The sequence below is a fragment of the Phalangium opilio genome, unplaced genomic scaffold (assembly GCF_054372755.1).
Source record: "Phalangium opilio isolate 3A_F unplaced genomic scaffold, DU_Popi_V2 ptg000077l_1, whole genome shotgun sequence".
Taxonomy (NCBI): domain Eukaryota; kingdom Metazoa; phylum Arthropoda; class Arachnida; order Opiliones; family Phalangiidae; genus Phalangium; species Phalangium opilio.
The window spans coordinates 2584872-2597786 of record NW_028324185.1 but is presented as its reverse complement, the minus strand read 5'-3'; the positions used below and the strand labels follow the sequence as shown (position 1 = coordinate 2597786).

At 36.0% G+C, this 12915-nt stretch overlaps 1 long non-coding RNA gene across 1 annotated transcript; it reads left to right on the top strand.

The window, feature by feature from the left end:
• The first annotated feature begins 11710 nt into the window (after positions 1 to 11710).
• LOC149656750 (uncharacterized) lies at positions 11711 to 12183 on the top strand. Its single transcript, XR_016370020.1, has 3 exons — positions 11711 to 11737; positions 11804 to 11861; positions 11933 to 12183. It is a non-coding gene; the product is annotated as an uncharacterized LOC149656750 (long non-coding RNA).
• The last annotated feature ends 732 nt before the right edge of the window (positions 12184 to 12915 follow it).

Sequence of the window (12915 nt, the reverse complement as noted above, 5' to 3'; positions counted from 1 at the left end):
ATGTCGCGGTAACGTTCAACAAGCGGCATTGCTTTATGCCGAACGCTTCCCAAACCGACGAAGGCCGGTTCGAAGAACCTTCACGAACATTAGAGACAACCTACGAGATTTCGGGAGTTTCGTCGTGCAAGACCGTCAACGTAGAAGAGACCGTATAATTGGTAATCATGATAGGGAAGTCGACATTCTAGCACGTTTTGAAGCCAATCCTCATACTAGTAGTAGAGCGGTCGGAGAAGAGGTTGGTCTAAGCCATTCAACCGTTCTTGCCATTTTACATCGGCATCACTACCGGCCCTATCATATCCACCTCCATCAAGCCTTAACGGACGATGACTACCTAAGACGTCAAGGCTTCTGTCTTGCCATGCGCGAGCTAATTGAAGCCGATCCATTGTTCTTAAGAAAGGTTCTTTTTTCTGATGAGGCGACATTTCACAGGGATGGTACGGTAAACCGACGAAATCCATACCGGTTACGGAAACATTACCATAAAATTCGATGGAAGATAAATGTTTGGTGTGGCATTCTGGGGAACAGAATCATCGGACCTTTCTTCTTCGAGGACAACATTACTGGTGACAGGTATTTGCACTTCCTGCGCCACGAGTTTAGTGATGCGATAGACGCATTACCATTAGATGTGATGCGGGACAGGATGGTGCGCCACCACATTGGGCGGTCAATGTTCGCCAATGGCTAACTGAGCACTTTCCAAACCGTTGGATCGGTAGAGGTGGACCAATTCCGTGGCCAGCAAGATCCCCTGACCTAACCCCACTTGATTTCTTCTTAAGGGGATAGTTAAGGGGAAGGTGTTTGCAACAGAACCTTTAAATGTAGACGACTTGAAGGCCAGAATTAGAAGCGCAATTGAACGAATCACTCCTCAAATGCTAGAAAACGTAATACAAGGCATGTAAATCGTCTTGAAGAGTGCCTACACCACGACGGTAGGCACATCGAACATTTACGCTGATGGGTTTACCAAACAGCCCTTTAATTTGTAGTGTGATGCCTTAGTTCCTAAGCTTAATCGTAGGTCTTTAACGTTTCAAAGTGCGTATCATTAAACGATATTCACTATGATACTTGTTGCACGTTCTCATTTGCATACAATGACACATGTCACACCCTGTATACGAGCTCGAAAATGTACTGCAGTGAAGTAGTCCGTCAGGGGTTTTGGGGGTTTTCCACAAAGGTAGGTGTTGCTCTGATCTCTTCCACACTGTATATATTTTAAATCTAATCAGATACGCCCACCAAGTTGAAAATAGACCTATTAAATTTGCCGGAGCCATTCTTGAGAATTTTTCTTTGCTTGTAGGTTGTTAATTTATCTACCAGAAAATATTTGTGTTTGGAAGTTGGATATTAAGTCAAATTAAGTGGTTGTAACGAGCCACCAGGTTTTTGCCGCTTCTTTCAGTGAGTATTCGATTTCTGTATGTAAAATGGAGGAAGATAATGTTGAGAGTAAGGATGAAATTCGGAAGCGCAAAGCGCGGGAAAGGATGAGGGCAAAAAGGTCGACGTTTTCATTGGATACTTAAGTTTATATAATCATCTCGACACGGAGAGGTAATATTTTGGTTTTCCCAACTTGTTAATTTTACTATCTGTTACACGTTTTGAAAACTTTGTGTACTCCTACGTAATAGACTCTAATCGGTAAGAGTACAAGCAAACTTTCCATCCCCTCGCGCGATAAAGGGGGGAAACTAGCTCTCATACACATTGTGTCCATCATAATCAGGCCTTGAGATCCACACTCACACACTCTACAAAACCATGATCAGAATAGGTAGTTTTGTGTTTTACAAAACCACAGGTACTATAAAAGGAGAATTTTTATTATAGGTACGTCAAAGAGACTCCAAAAATTTCAGTCATGGAAATTTTCAATTAAAAGCTGAGATTAAATTTAATTGAAGGAACTTAAAGCATTGAATAACCCCGGAAACCATATTTTAATTAAACTAACTCCATTAGCAGAATAATTAGTTTAACCAGTTAAAAATTTTCATATGGAAGTTGAGAAATAAAATTTTATTGCACACAATTAAATAACTATATAGAACCCGGAACTATATTATTATCTCACTCCATTTGCAGAATAATTACTTTTGATTTAACCAATTTCAAGTTAAAAAATTGTATATGAAAGTTGAGAAATTAAATTTTATTGCAGACAATTAAAGAATAGAATAGAACCCGGAACTTTATTATTATCTAACTGACTCCATTACCAGAATAATTTTCTAAACTAACTAATTTTTCTGTAAATCCGATTGAACGCTAGGACCTTTAAAAGGAAAGAAATTTCAGACTTTTCATTGTTTAACTTTTCAATTTAAAACTTTCCTATAGTTGGTTTAGTTATATCACTTGATAAAATTACTAAACGATCTGGGTATAATTTGTTAAACAGTTGGTAATTATAAAACTCCAATTTACTTATATAGCATGCCAAAAAGCTTAAAAATTTCTTCTAATTGACTCGTTATATTTTTTGACACGCCAGTTTAAAAAAGCCGAGAGTCGTTAATAAAAAGCCCAGCATTGTTTCTGGTGACGCGCATTACCGAAACGCTGCGTAGATAGAACACGAGTCTAGAAGATATACCCGATGCCATAACCCTACTGAAAGGCAAGCACAAATTTAAATTACAATTCTGTTAATTATTATCTCCAATTTATTTGAGAGATTTAAAGAATACCAGCCCTGTTACTTTAGTCTTTACCTTATCCTTCAGGCTATTGTCACTTGTCAAATAAAGAGCGTCGATAGCGCATTCTAGCTTAAAATCGCCATCTTCAAGTTGATTCCAGAACCCGTTTTCGTCTTAATAAATACAATCATTTTACAGAGTAGCAGTAGGATTCGGATATTAAACTAAAAGCTAAGCAGAACAATAAAAGGTTATTTACAAATAATTATGTCCGAGTTTAGACAGTGCGAGATATTCTTGATTAAAAGCAATCGCTACTAACTAGTGTCGTCTTAAGCTGACCGAACACGTATCAACCATTTTGGCTAATCACATTGGTAGTTGACGTTGATAAGAAGCGCGAAAACACAGTCCTCAACGTTATCAATATTAATGCTGTTTGTTGAGATGGCTTTTCATGTCATGCATACTATAAAGATAAGTTAAATCATTTGTGGTACCTGTATACGCCTGGTCCTAGCCATCTAGCCCTAGCAATTTAACAAAGTTTTTTAACGTAGTCTGTTTTAAAACTATTAAAATGACCTTCATACTTTCGATCCCAAAGTGGCATATGATGACATCTTGCCATTAATAATTTTACAATGCCAAACACAGCAGCATATAGATAGGGCCCAAGTGGATGATCCGTCTGAAATCTTCTCAAAAAGGGTTCCAATTCACAAGCAATTGTTTTAAAAAAAGCAAGCTTAGCCAGCATGAAAACATCATCTACGCCTTTCTTAACATTTGTTATAGAAGTTGTAGAAGGTAATTTTTTGGATGAAGAAATGTAAGTTTTAATTTTTGGATATAATTGTAAGGCTCTCTCAGCGCAACTAGCATTCTCAACCCAACGGATGGAACAGAACTTTTTTGGAAAAACCTTTGATCCTATAAGTTCTATGAAATCTGCTCTTCTAGCTGGGGAATCTTTAAAAAGAAAGTATATGCCACGTAGAAAAGCAGTAACATGGAATTCGGCGACATTGTGACCAGTTTGTAACGCTCCATTTAAAACGTGAAGTCCACATAATCCGAGACCTAATATTTTTGGGTTATCTGTTTCAACCTCTGTCTCTTCTTTAAAAAGTCGAACGAATTTCCAATTTACATTGGGCCCATCCATACTGATTTGAATTATGTTATTTGTATTCAATGGAAAAATTCCTTCTTTAAATTTTAAAAGTATATTCTCAGCAGATGCATGACCAAGGAAAACCGAGTTAAGTTACCTTGTAGACACTCGTTGCTCGACTTCATTCCAAAACCTGATGTGAAGATCCATTTGACCTTTTTGCGATACTTTATTTAAAGCTTCATCAAAGCAAATAACGAAATTCTCTATGCCTTTTAAACTTTCCATTAGTTTGTCTCTGAAGTAAGGTGCCAAGCCATAGCAAATGAGATAACGCACTTTATTTTCTTTCTTGGCAAAACCTTGTGCTATCTGGCTGTCAGGAAACATTTTTTTATATATGATGTTGTCCGAGGGGGAAACCACTAAGAAAATTTTGTACACCTGATTTCAGATTTCAAATGACTTCAATTGAACTATCATAGACTTCATTTGACTTCAAAGACTTCACTAACTGTATTTGACTTCAAAGACTTCACTAACTGTATTTGATTTCAAATGACTTCATTAAAATTTAAAAAGACTTCAAGTGACTTCGATATAATTTATAAAGACTTCAGGTGACTTCAATACAATTTTTAAAGACTTCAAGTGACTTCAATATAATTTATAGACTTCAATGTGACTTCAACATAATTTATAGACTTCAATGTGACTTCAATTTAGTTTGTAATGATTTCAAGTGACTTCAACATAATTTAAAGACTTCAAGTGACTTCAATATAATATGTGAAGACTTCTAGTGACTTCAATAGAATTTATAGACTAGAGCCGATTTCTATTTTTTCTCAAGACTTCATTAAATTGCAATAATTGAAAAGTATCTATGTACTTTGCTATTAAGTACTAAGGTGCAGAGCAACCAAAAGCAAGTATCGATGCCGAATTATATGGCGCAGATACAGCCCGAATAGTTTTGGTCCTTTTGATCGCCGCTTGTGTCTCACTCGCAAGAATTCTGCGGCGGGAAAAATATGATCACGTGATCGGTCGCCATTTACGGAAAGATTTTTTATGGCATAGCTAACTCGATCACGTTCGTGAGCGCATGGGCTGTGTTTTTGAAAGTGATTATCGTCTGATTCATACTCGGATTCATGGCTCAGAGAACTAGATGGCGCAATTTTTAAATAGGCAGCTTTTATGTCGTATTCTCTGACTTTTTATTATTTTCTTACACATTTCGAAATTAAGGTTCCCAATTTAGCTAAATAATAGTTTATTAAGCCAATAGGTGATTATATAAAATATTTGGTCTTGCTGAACTTGTTAAAAATAAGAAATCGTCATCACGCCGTGATTTTTTTACGTGACTTGACACGTGATTTATAGTTAAGCCGTGGATAAAGAATGCGCGACAGGAAATTTGTTTTCAAACTATCCTACAACATGAAAACAAATTTCCTCATGCGCTTTTTTTATCCATGATCTTATGATTCTGAGCGCGATCGCCATTTCTCCAGACTAGATACGTCACTCGATAGTGACGATTTATTATATTTTTCAATTAACTAATCCTTCTTTATGTATTTACCTATAAAACTTAGTAACAAATAAAAATATATCGTTTCGTGTTCGTACGAAATTTTTGTATTAAAAATCCCTGACTTTTCCAGGTTATCCCTGACCAAATTTTGCCAATATCCCTGACCATTTTAAGGTGCTTACCAGAGCCCACTTCATCACACCTGGCTCATATTTAGCATTGCTCGAAGCTTGGTTTGATATACCAAACGAAATCCCTGACATATCCCTGACTTTTTAGGAAAACCTTTAAAATCCCTGACTTTTTCCCCTTATTTTCATATCCCTGACTTTTTCCCCTTATTTTCATATCCCTGACTTTTTCCCCTTATTTTTATATCCCTGACTTATCCAGGTTTTCCAGGTTATCCAGGTTCCGTACGAACCCTGCGTTATGATTAGCCGCCGACAATAAGTCCAAAAAGGCAAAAAATACTGGGGGAAAGTGTCCGGCACGAGGGTCTGGTTGCATTGCACCCCCAAAAACGGCCGAAAATTGAGTGACCTCTGTAGAGGAGGCGTTACTCCAAAACGGACCAAGACTCTTGAAAATAATAGTTGTAGAAGAGGAAATTTCCATATACGATTTTTAAATTAAAAAAAAACCCGCAAACCTTAAACAATACTTTCGTATTCTTTGACTAACATAAGCTGTGTAGCTTGACCGTAAACATTAGAAGTGAAGTGCTAAAGAACCTTGGTGTATGTATTGTGCCAATCAGGTGGAATATTGCTCCATTCCAAACCTAGTGACCCAATCTTTAAGACACGAAATGAGAGAAAAAAAATTCATATGCAAGGAACTTCATGAGACTTGAATAGATTTGAAACGGAATTTCAATAGACTTCAAGACATTTTTAACGGATTTCCTTGAACTTCAAGAGATTTTTCAAGAACTTCATATGTCTTCAAGAGATTTCCAACGGACTTCATCAACTTCGAGAGATTTCAGGGAGACTTCGTATGACTTCAAGCGATTTCCAAGGGATTTCCGAGAGACTTCGAGAGATTCCCAAGAGACTTCGCATGACTTCAAGCGATTTCCAAGGGATTTCGCATGACTTCAAGGGATTCTCTAGGGACTTCCTAAGACTTCCAAGATTTCAACCAAATTTTGCGATTTATAGAGACTTCAAAACTAATTTATGGACTTCAATCGTGATTTCAAAAATTTTGTACACCTGATTTCACAAGTGGTTTCCCACTCGCCGTAAACCATTTTAGGAACGAACAAATTTTATCTTATTTTTAGGAACTAACAATTTTAACTAAAAATTAAAATTGATAAATTATTCAAGTAAAAAACATTTCAGTTTTCAACTTAAAAACTTAAAAAAGGGAATTAATGCAAAAACTGACTATTACTTTGGTTTTATGTTAAGACATGCTTTACTTATTTAGTTTTCCAGTTTAAAAAAAGACTAAGAAAAATTAAATTTCGAACTTTAAACCTAAGTTTTTAACTGAGAAACAATTTAAAAAAAGAAATATGAATTATTTGTTTTAGTTTTTAAGACTTAGCTCACTTAATAATTTTTCTTAACTTTGAATGAATCATCTGAACTTCGACAAAAACAATTTACTTTTTTTTGAAACTTAAGTTTTTAAATAAGCTTGTAGCATGGTTGAATCCTGCACATGTTCTGGAAGAAGTCTCGCTTTTTTGTCTATTACTTTATTTCCACGAGTAGAAAGTAGCCGTTCATTTGATACTGATGACGCTTGAATAACCAAATAATGTTTGTCCAACTTAGCAAGATGAGGAATCTCAAGATATTTCTTCTTCCAGTAGTCAAATATTTTAGATTCAGATAGTTGAATTGGTTCATCTAGACACCTGTTGGTTCATCTAGTTACTTGTTAACTTCTATGCTTAGTGAGAGCTCAGCAGCGCTTTATTTAGCTCATTTTGGTTGACTCTTTCATCACCTTTGAAAATAAAATGTTAATATTAGATTTTTTTAACCCCTTTGAAAAACCTTATAATACCTCTTAAGGCTTCTATGATTTTTTTGGATGTTTGAAGTTGGCACTTCCACCAAATTCTCAGATGTATTTATAATCGATCAACTCTCCGTTTTAAAAGTTGAGAAGAAAACCATTTTTCCTGTTGTTTCAGCGAAACATCTTTGCGTCCAGTATCGTTCCAATAAGATATAGTTCTTCATTACGGAAATCAGGGAACCTGGACGTTAAATTTTTGAGAAACACTTGAGAAATCTCAACTTCCTAACAGCATGAGACAAAACTCGATTTTTTTAAGTTCTTTCTCCAAGAATTGAACTGCAGGGTACACTAGATTTATTGTTGGGTGACTATCACCCTCAAGATCTTTCGATGATATTTCAAATGGTTCCAAGACATTGATTAAAGTTTATATAACGTCCCATTCGTTATGTTTCTAATTGAAAACAGAGCTTTTGTCGGCGGTAGTCTTAGTTCATACAATCGTTGTTACATAAAAAAATTTGCTATTCCAGCGCGTCTTGACTTCTTGAACCATTTTTTTGGTGTTGTTTTTGGATAACCCAAACAAGTTAACTTGATCATCACTAAGTAACTTACCCGCTTGAGCACTCGTTTTGAAATGACCAAGGCCCGAGCCTTTGTCAAAATATCGCTCTTAAATTCAGCTTTTATAATGTAATATACAAAACGAATGAGGATAACGAGTAAGAGAAAAACACTTGAAGATTCATTCGATACACCGGGAGAAGGTAGCATTAAATAATAATAATAATCTGAGCTTTGTCTATGAAGGATTTCCACACTAAGCCTGTGGCTTGTTTAGAGGTGGATCCCTTTGCATTGCATAGAGGGTTGGCGGCTAGCCCCTATGCCACAGCTAGCCTACAGCGCCCTATACTAACTATTACCGTCAACCTCTGCAAGTTTTGATGGAAAGGAGAAACAGTGTTATACCACAAGTGGGGAGAGAACTTGCGAACTCAACGCAGAAGGATTTGTTCTCTGATTTTCACCCGGTGCCACAGTCCGGGATCGAACCCGGGATCCTCTTGCTGCGAGGAGAAAGCGCTAACCGCTACGGCACCCCACTAAAAAAAGCTAAAAACTCCAAGGAATGTGACGTAACCTACCTGGTTGAACGAAAAGAAGACGAAGATCTTAGAAGAATCGAAAACTATCATCTACATAATATACCCTCCGGACATTACAAATCACTGAATCACATTGTAGAAACTATCAATACTTCCAAAGTATGTGAAAAAAACTGTTTCTTTATTTCATATTAATGAGACGACGGGGCATGTGAAACTAGAAAACTGTGCCTCTAGAGATACCAAAATTATCTTAAAGACACTTGATTCACTCGCCCCGATTTTGGGTCACAAATACCCTCTCAATATAAAAGGGTTAACTACCACGTACCATCTCAATTATATATTTATCGCGACCTGGTCGAAGGGAAAATTGTCGGTAACATCCACGCCCCCTCTCACGTATCATACCTATCGAAGACAAGAAACACGGGGATACCGTGCGCCATATGTTTGTCTCACCCCATTACGTCACTTTGTCAAAACATTATATTGGAAAATTATCTTAAAACATGGATATCTACGGAGTTGAAAAACTTAAGTCTGGTAAGTGGTAGGGCTCCATTTTAAAAGCGGACTTTAGCGTTGTTTGGCTTCGTACGAAATACTTTTATCACCCGTAACCCACCGTGACACGTCCCCTCAGTGAGTCTCTCACACAGTGGGACCGCGGGCGCTTTCCTTTTCTCTTAAACCCATTGACAAGAGTCTCCTTTCTAGCTTTGAGGCATATTAAAGTAAGGCAGTAGGCATATTGGCAGGCACAACTAATAACAGAATGGACTCTAGTGTTAGTATTTCTTGATTCGTGAAGTTCGTGGTCTTGTCCTTCAAAATAGCATTTGCGAAGCGAATCAGTCCGATTTTAATTAAATTTACGAAACTAAGCGTAAAATATGACTCAACGACAACGCGTAGCGCCTTTTTCCCCCAAATCTTAAGTTTTAATGTCTAGAAGAATTTTATGAGTAAATATTATTTCTTATTTGAAAATCATAATTTATAAGCACTCGTGATATCAATCTCAGGTCAAATTTGAAAGAAAACTAATGAGCTACACGTTTTACTTGAACTTTCTATTTTTCCAATTCTAAAGAGTAAAGAAATCTTCCAAAGACTAGAAACTAGAAAGGTTTTAATGGACTTAGTTAGAAGGAGTTTAAGAAATTTTAATTTTCAGGGAAGGAGTTGGGAGGAGTTTAAGAAATTTTAATTTTCATGGAAGGAATTGGGAGGAGTTTGAGAAATTTTATTTTTCATGGAAGGAGTTGGGAGGAGTTTTACATTTCGCTTGGCGGAGTTCTGCGGAGTTGAAACTTTTGATTATGGCATTGGGAGGAATTGGAGTCATTGTTGCGTATTGCCTTGGAGTTGGAAGGAGTTGGAGTTTAATATTTTCATTTTGCAGCTCTCTAAATTATCGCTTACAGGAAATAAGGGTTTTGTTAAACGACAGAAACTCACAGCATTATCCGAGGAAGATGAAATGTATTCCAGCCTTTATGTAGACATGTTAAATATCACTCGATACCTGATAAACTGCGTTTCTATGAAATTAAAATTACACAGAAGCAAAGCTTGTTTTTGTCTTATGGGTAAACTTCCCGCGTCGGGCAACGTTGAAGCCGTATTATACGTCTCAAAGCTTCAATTAGCTCCTAAAATTCTATTTGCTCAGGACCAAGCTTTAAGCATTAAAGCCGCCCAATATAGTTACACTAGAACGGAAACTAAAATATTCACAATATCTTAAACACATCAATCGTACACCAAGTCAATAAATAACAAAATTAAGACCGAGGAAAAAACACCTTATCTTGAAAGATTAGTTTTGGAACTCCACGCGAGAATACATCTTAACGCTTTGTTTATCAAAGAACAACTTAATGCCTTGAGTAAGATTTAAAAATAACATTAAAATTTATCGTCTTCCATACGAAGATAGAAGAAATTATTTTAGAATAAATCAAATGCATTTTAAAATGAAAATTAAAAAAATATCTTTAATCTTAGAACCTATATTTTTTAAAGACAATAAATAACTTTTTACTCTATGTTATGGGCTTCATTTATTAGGTATTATCCCATTGGACCGAATCCCATTCGACCGAAACCGCTTTTTGGTTTTTTATGGAGAATATATTTAAATTTCCAGCCCAATGGCGGGTTTCTGCTGAATGGGAATTTATTTGAAAGAATTAGTTAATTAAATGTCTGTGAGGATTTCGAATCACCGCAGCAGCATGGTAGAATATCAGACTTTTAATTCAGAGGCTTGGGTTCAAACCCAGAGAAGGAAATTGTAAGTTAAGTTAGGTTAGGTTAGGTTAATAATATTTTATAAATCATTTAACTATTCTACGCCTTTTCTAAAATATTTATGTTTAGCTTCATTGACTTCTCTAATAATATGCCTTTTCCAAAACCTTACTGTTATGTTTGGTTAGGTTTGGTTTGGTTAAGTTAGATTAGTAATATTTTATAAATCATTTAACAATGTTACGCCTTTTCCAAAATATTGATGTCTTATACCTTCATTGACTTCTCAAATAATATGCCTTTTTCAAAACTTTACTGTTATGTTAGGTTAGGTTTGGGTTCGTTATGTTAGGTTAGTAATATTTTACAAATCATTTTACTATGGTACGCCTTTTCCAAAATGTTCATTTTTAGCTTCATTGACTTCTCAAATAATATGCCTTTTCCAAAATATTACTGTTATGTTAGGTTTGGTTAGGTTAGGTTTGGTTAGGTTAGGTTAGGTTAGGTTTTGTTTGGTTTGGTTAGGTTTGGTTAGGTTTGGTTAGGTTTGGTTAGGTTTGGTTAGGTTTGTTAGGTTAGGTTAGGTTTGGTTTGGTTTGGTTAGGTTTAAGTTTGGTTTGGTCAGGTTAGGTTAGGTTAGGTGTGGTTTTGTCAGGTTTGGTTAGGTTTAGGTTAGGTTAAGTTTGGTTAGGTTTAGGTTTGGTTAGGTTAGGTTAGGTTTAGGTTAGGTTTAGGTTTGGTTTGGTCAGGTTAGGTTAGGTTAGGTTAGGTGTGGTTTGGTTAGGTTAGGTTAGGTTTGGTTAGGTTTAGGTTAGGTTAGGTTTGGTTAGGTTCAGGTTTGGTTAGGTTCAGGTTCGGTTAGGTTAGGTTAGGTTAGGTTAGGTAAGGTTTGGTCAGGTTTGGTCAGGTTAGGTTAGGTTAGGTTAGGTAAGATTAGCTTAGGGTAGGTTAGGTTAGGTAAGATTAGCTTAGGTAAGCTTAGGTTAGGTAAGCTTAGGTTAGGTTAGGTTAGGTTAGGTTTAGGTTTAGGTTAGGTTAGGTTTGGTTTGGTTAGGTTTAGGTTTGGTCAGGTTAGGTTAGGTTAGGTTAGGCCAGGTTTGGTTAGGTTAGGTTAGGTTTAGGTTAGGTTAGGTTAGGTTAGGTTTAGGTTAGGTTTAGGTTAGGTTAGGTTTGGTTTGGTTTGGTTTGGTTTGGTTTGGTTTGGTTAGGTTAGGTAAGGATTAGGTTAGGTTAGGTTTAGGTTAGGTTAGGTTTAGGTTTAGGTTAGGTTAGGTTAGGTTTGGTTACTTCTATTATTCGAACCTTACAGGAGGGATTTCTACAATTATAGTAACTAGTTTTATCATTTTTCTTATTCAATTGAAATAAGTAGCCATTATTAATGTAAAGAAAGCCGCCTTTCTTAGCAATTCTCTCCGTTATCAATCACTCTTAAAGTTAAATTTTGCATTTCAAACATCAATATATATATATATACAACGAAAACTGTAGGGTAAAAAAAAGCCTTAAAAAAAGTGAAAACGTTTGCTTTTTAAACTTTGATATATATTTTCCCAAAACCGCACATTTGGGCTGTTTTCGGTTGAATGGGAAACGCGTTCGGTCGATTGGGATTCGGTCGAATGGGACACAAGCAATATTTATTAGCCTACAAATTGAAAACTTATCTTTAATATTAGAACATTAACTTTTAAAGAGAATAATTTTTTACTTTATATTATGGTCTTTATAAATAGTAAGCATACAAAATCAAATATTGACAGGTGTTCCTACAAAAAAGAAGAGAGAAAACGCAAAAACTAGGCTCCCCCGCCTTAACAGTGGCCGCCATCTTTGTGGCCCGTACTGGCGTACTACTCTCTGTCATCCAACACTTATTATATCCATGTTTTTTCAAAACTGCATATCGCACAACCAAAACTAATTTTATTTTGCTAAGCTTGCTTCTATACTTGGGATCAAAAGTACTAATAGAGTAATAAACAAAAGTCACTTTTTGTTTACCCCTCTTGGCGCCTAAAGGATTGTTAAGTTCCACTTCGTCAAGGTACAATTGAATCCTCAAAGATAGAGGGTTTTGACCATAAAGGGGGTGATTTTGACACATTAAGCCATCGTTGTAATCAATCATATATTTATCATTAGCCGCTTTTGGTTTCGTATATTCGTCCCAAATATCATTATGAGAGAAGATGTGCTTAAGCACTTCAATTATCG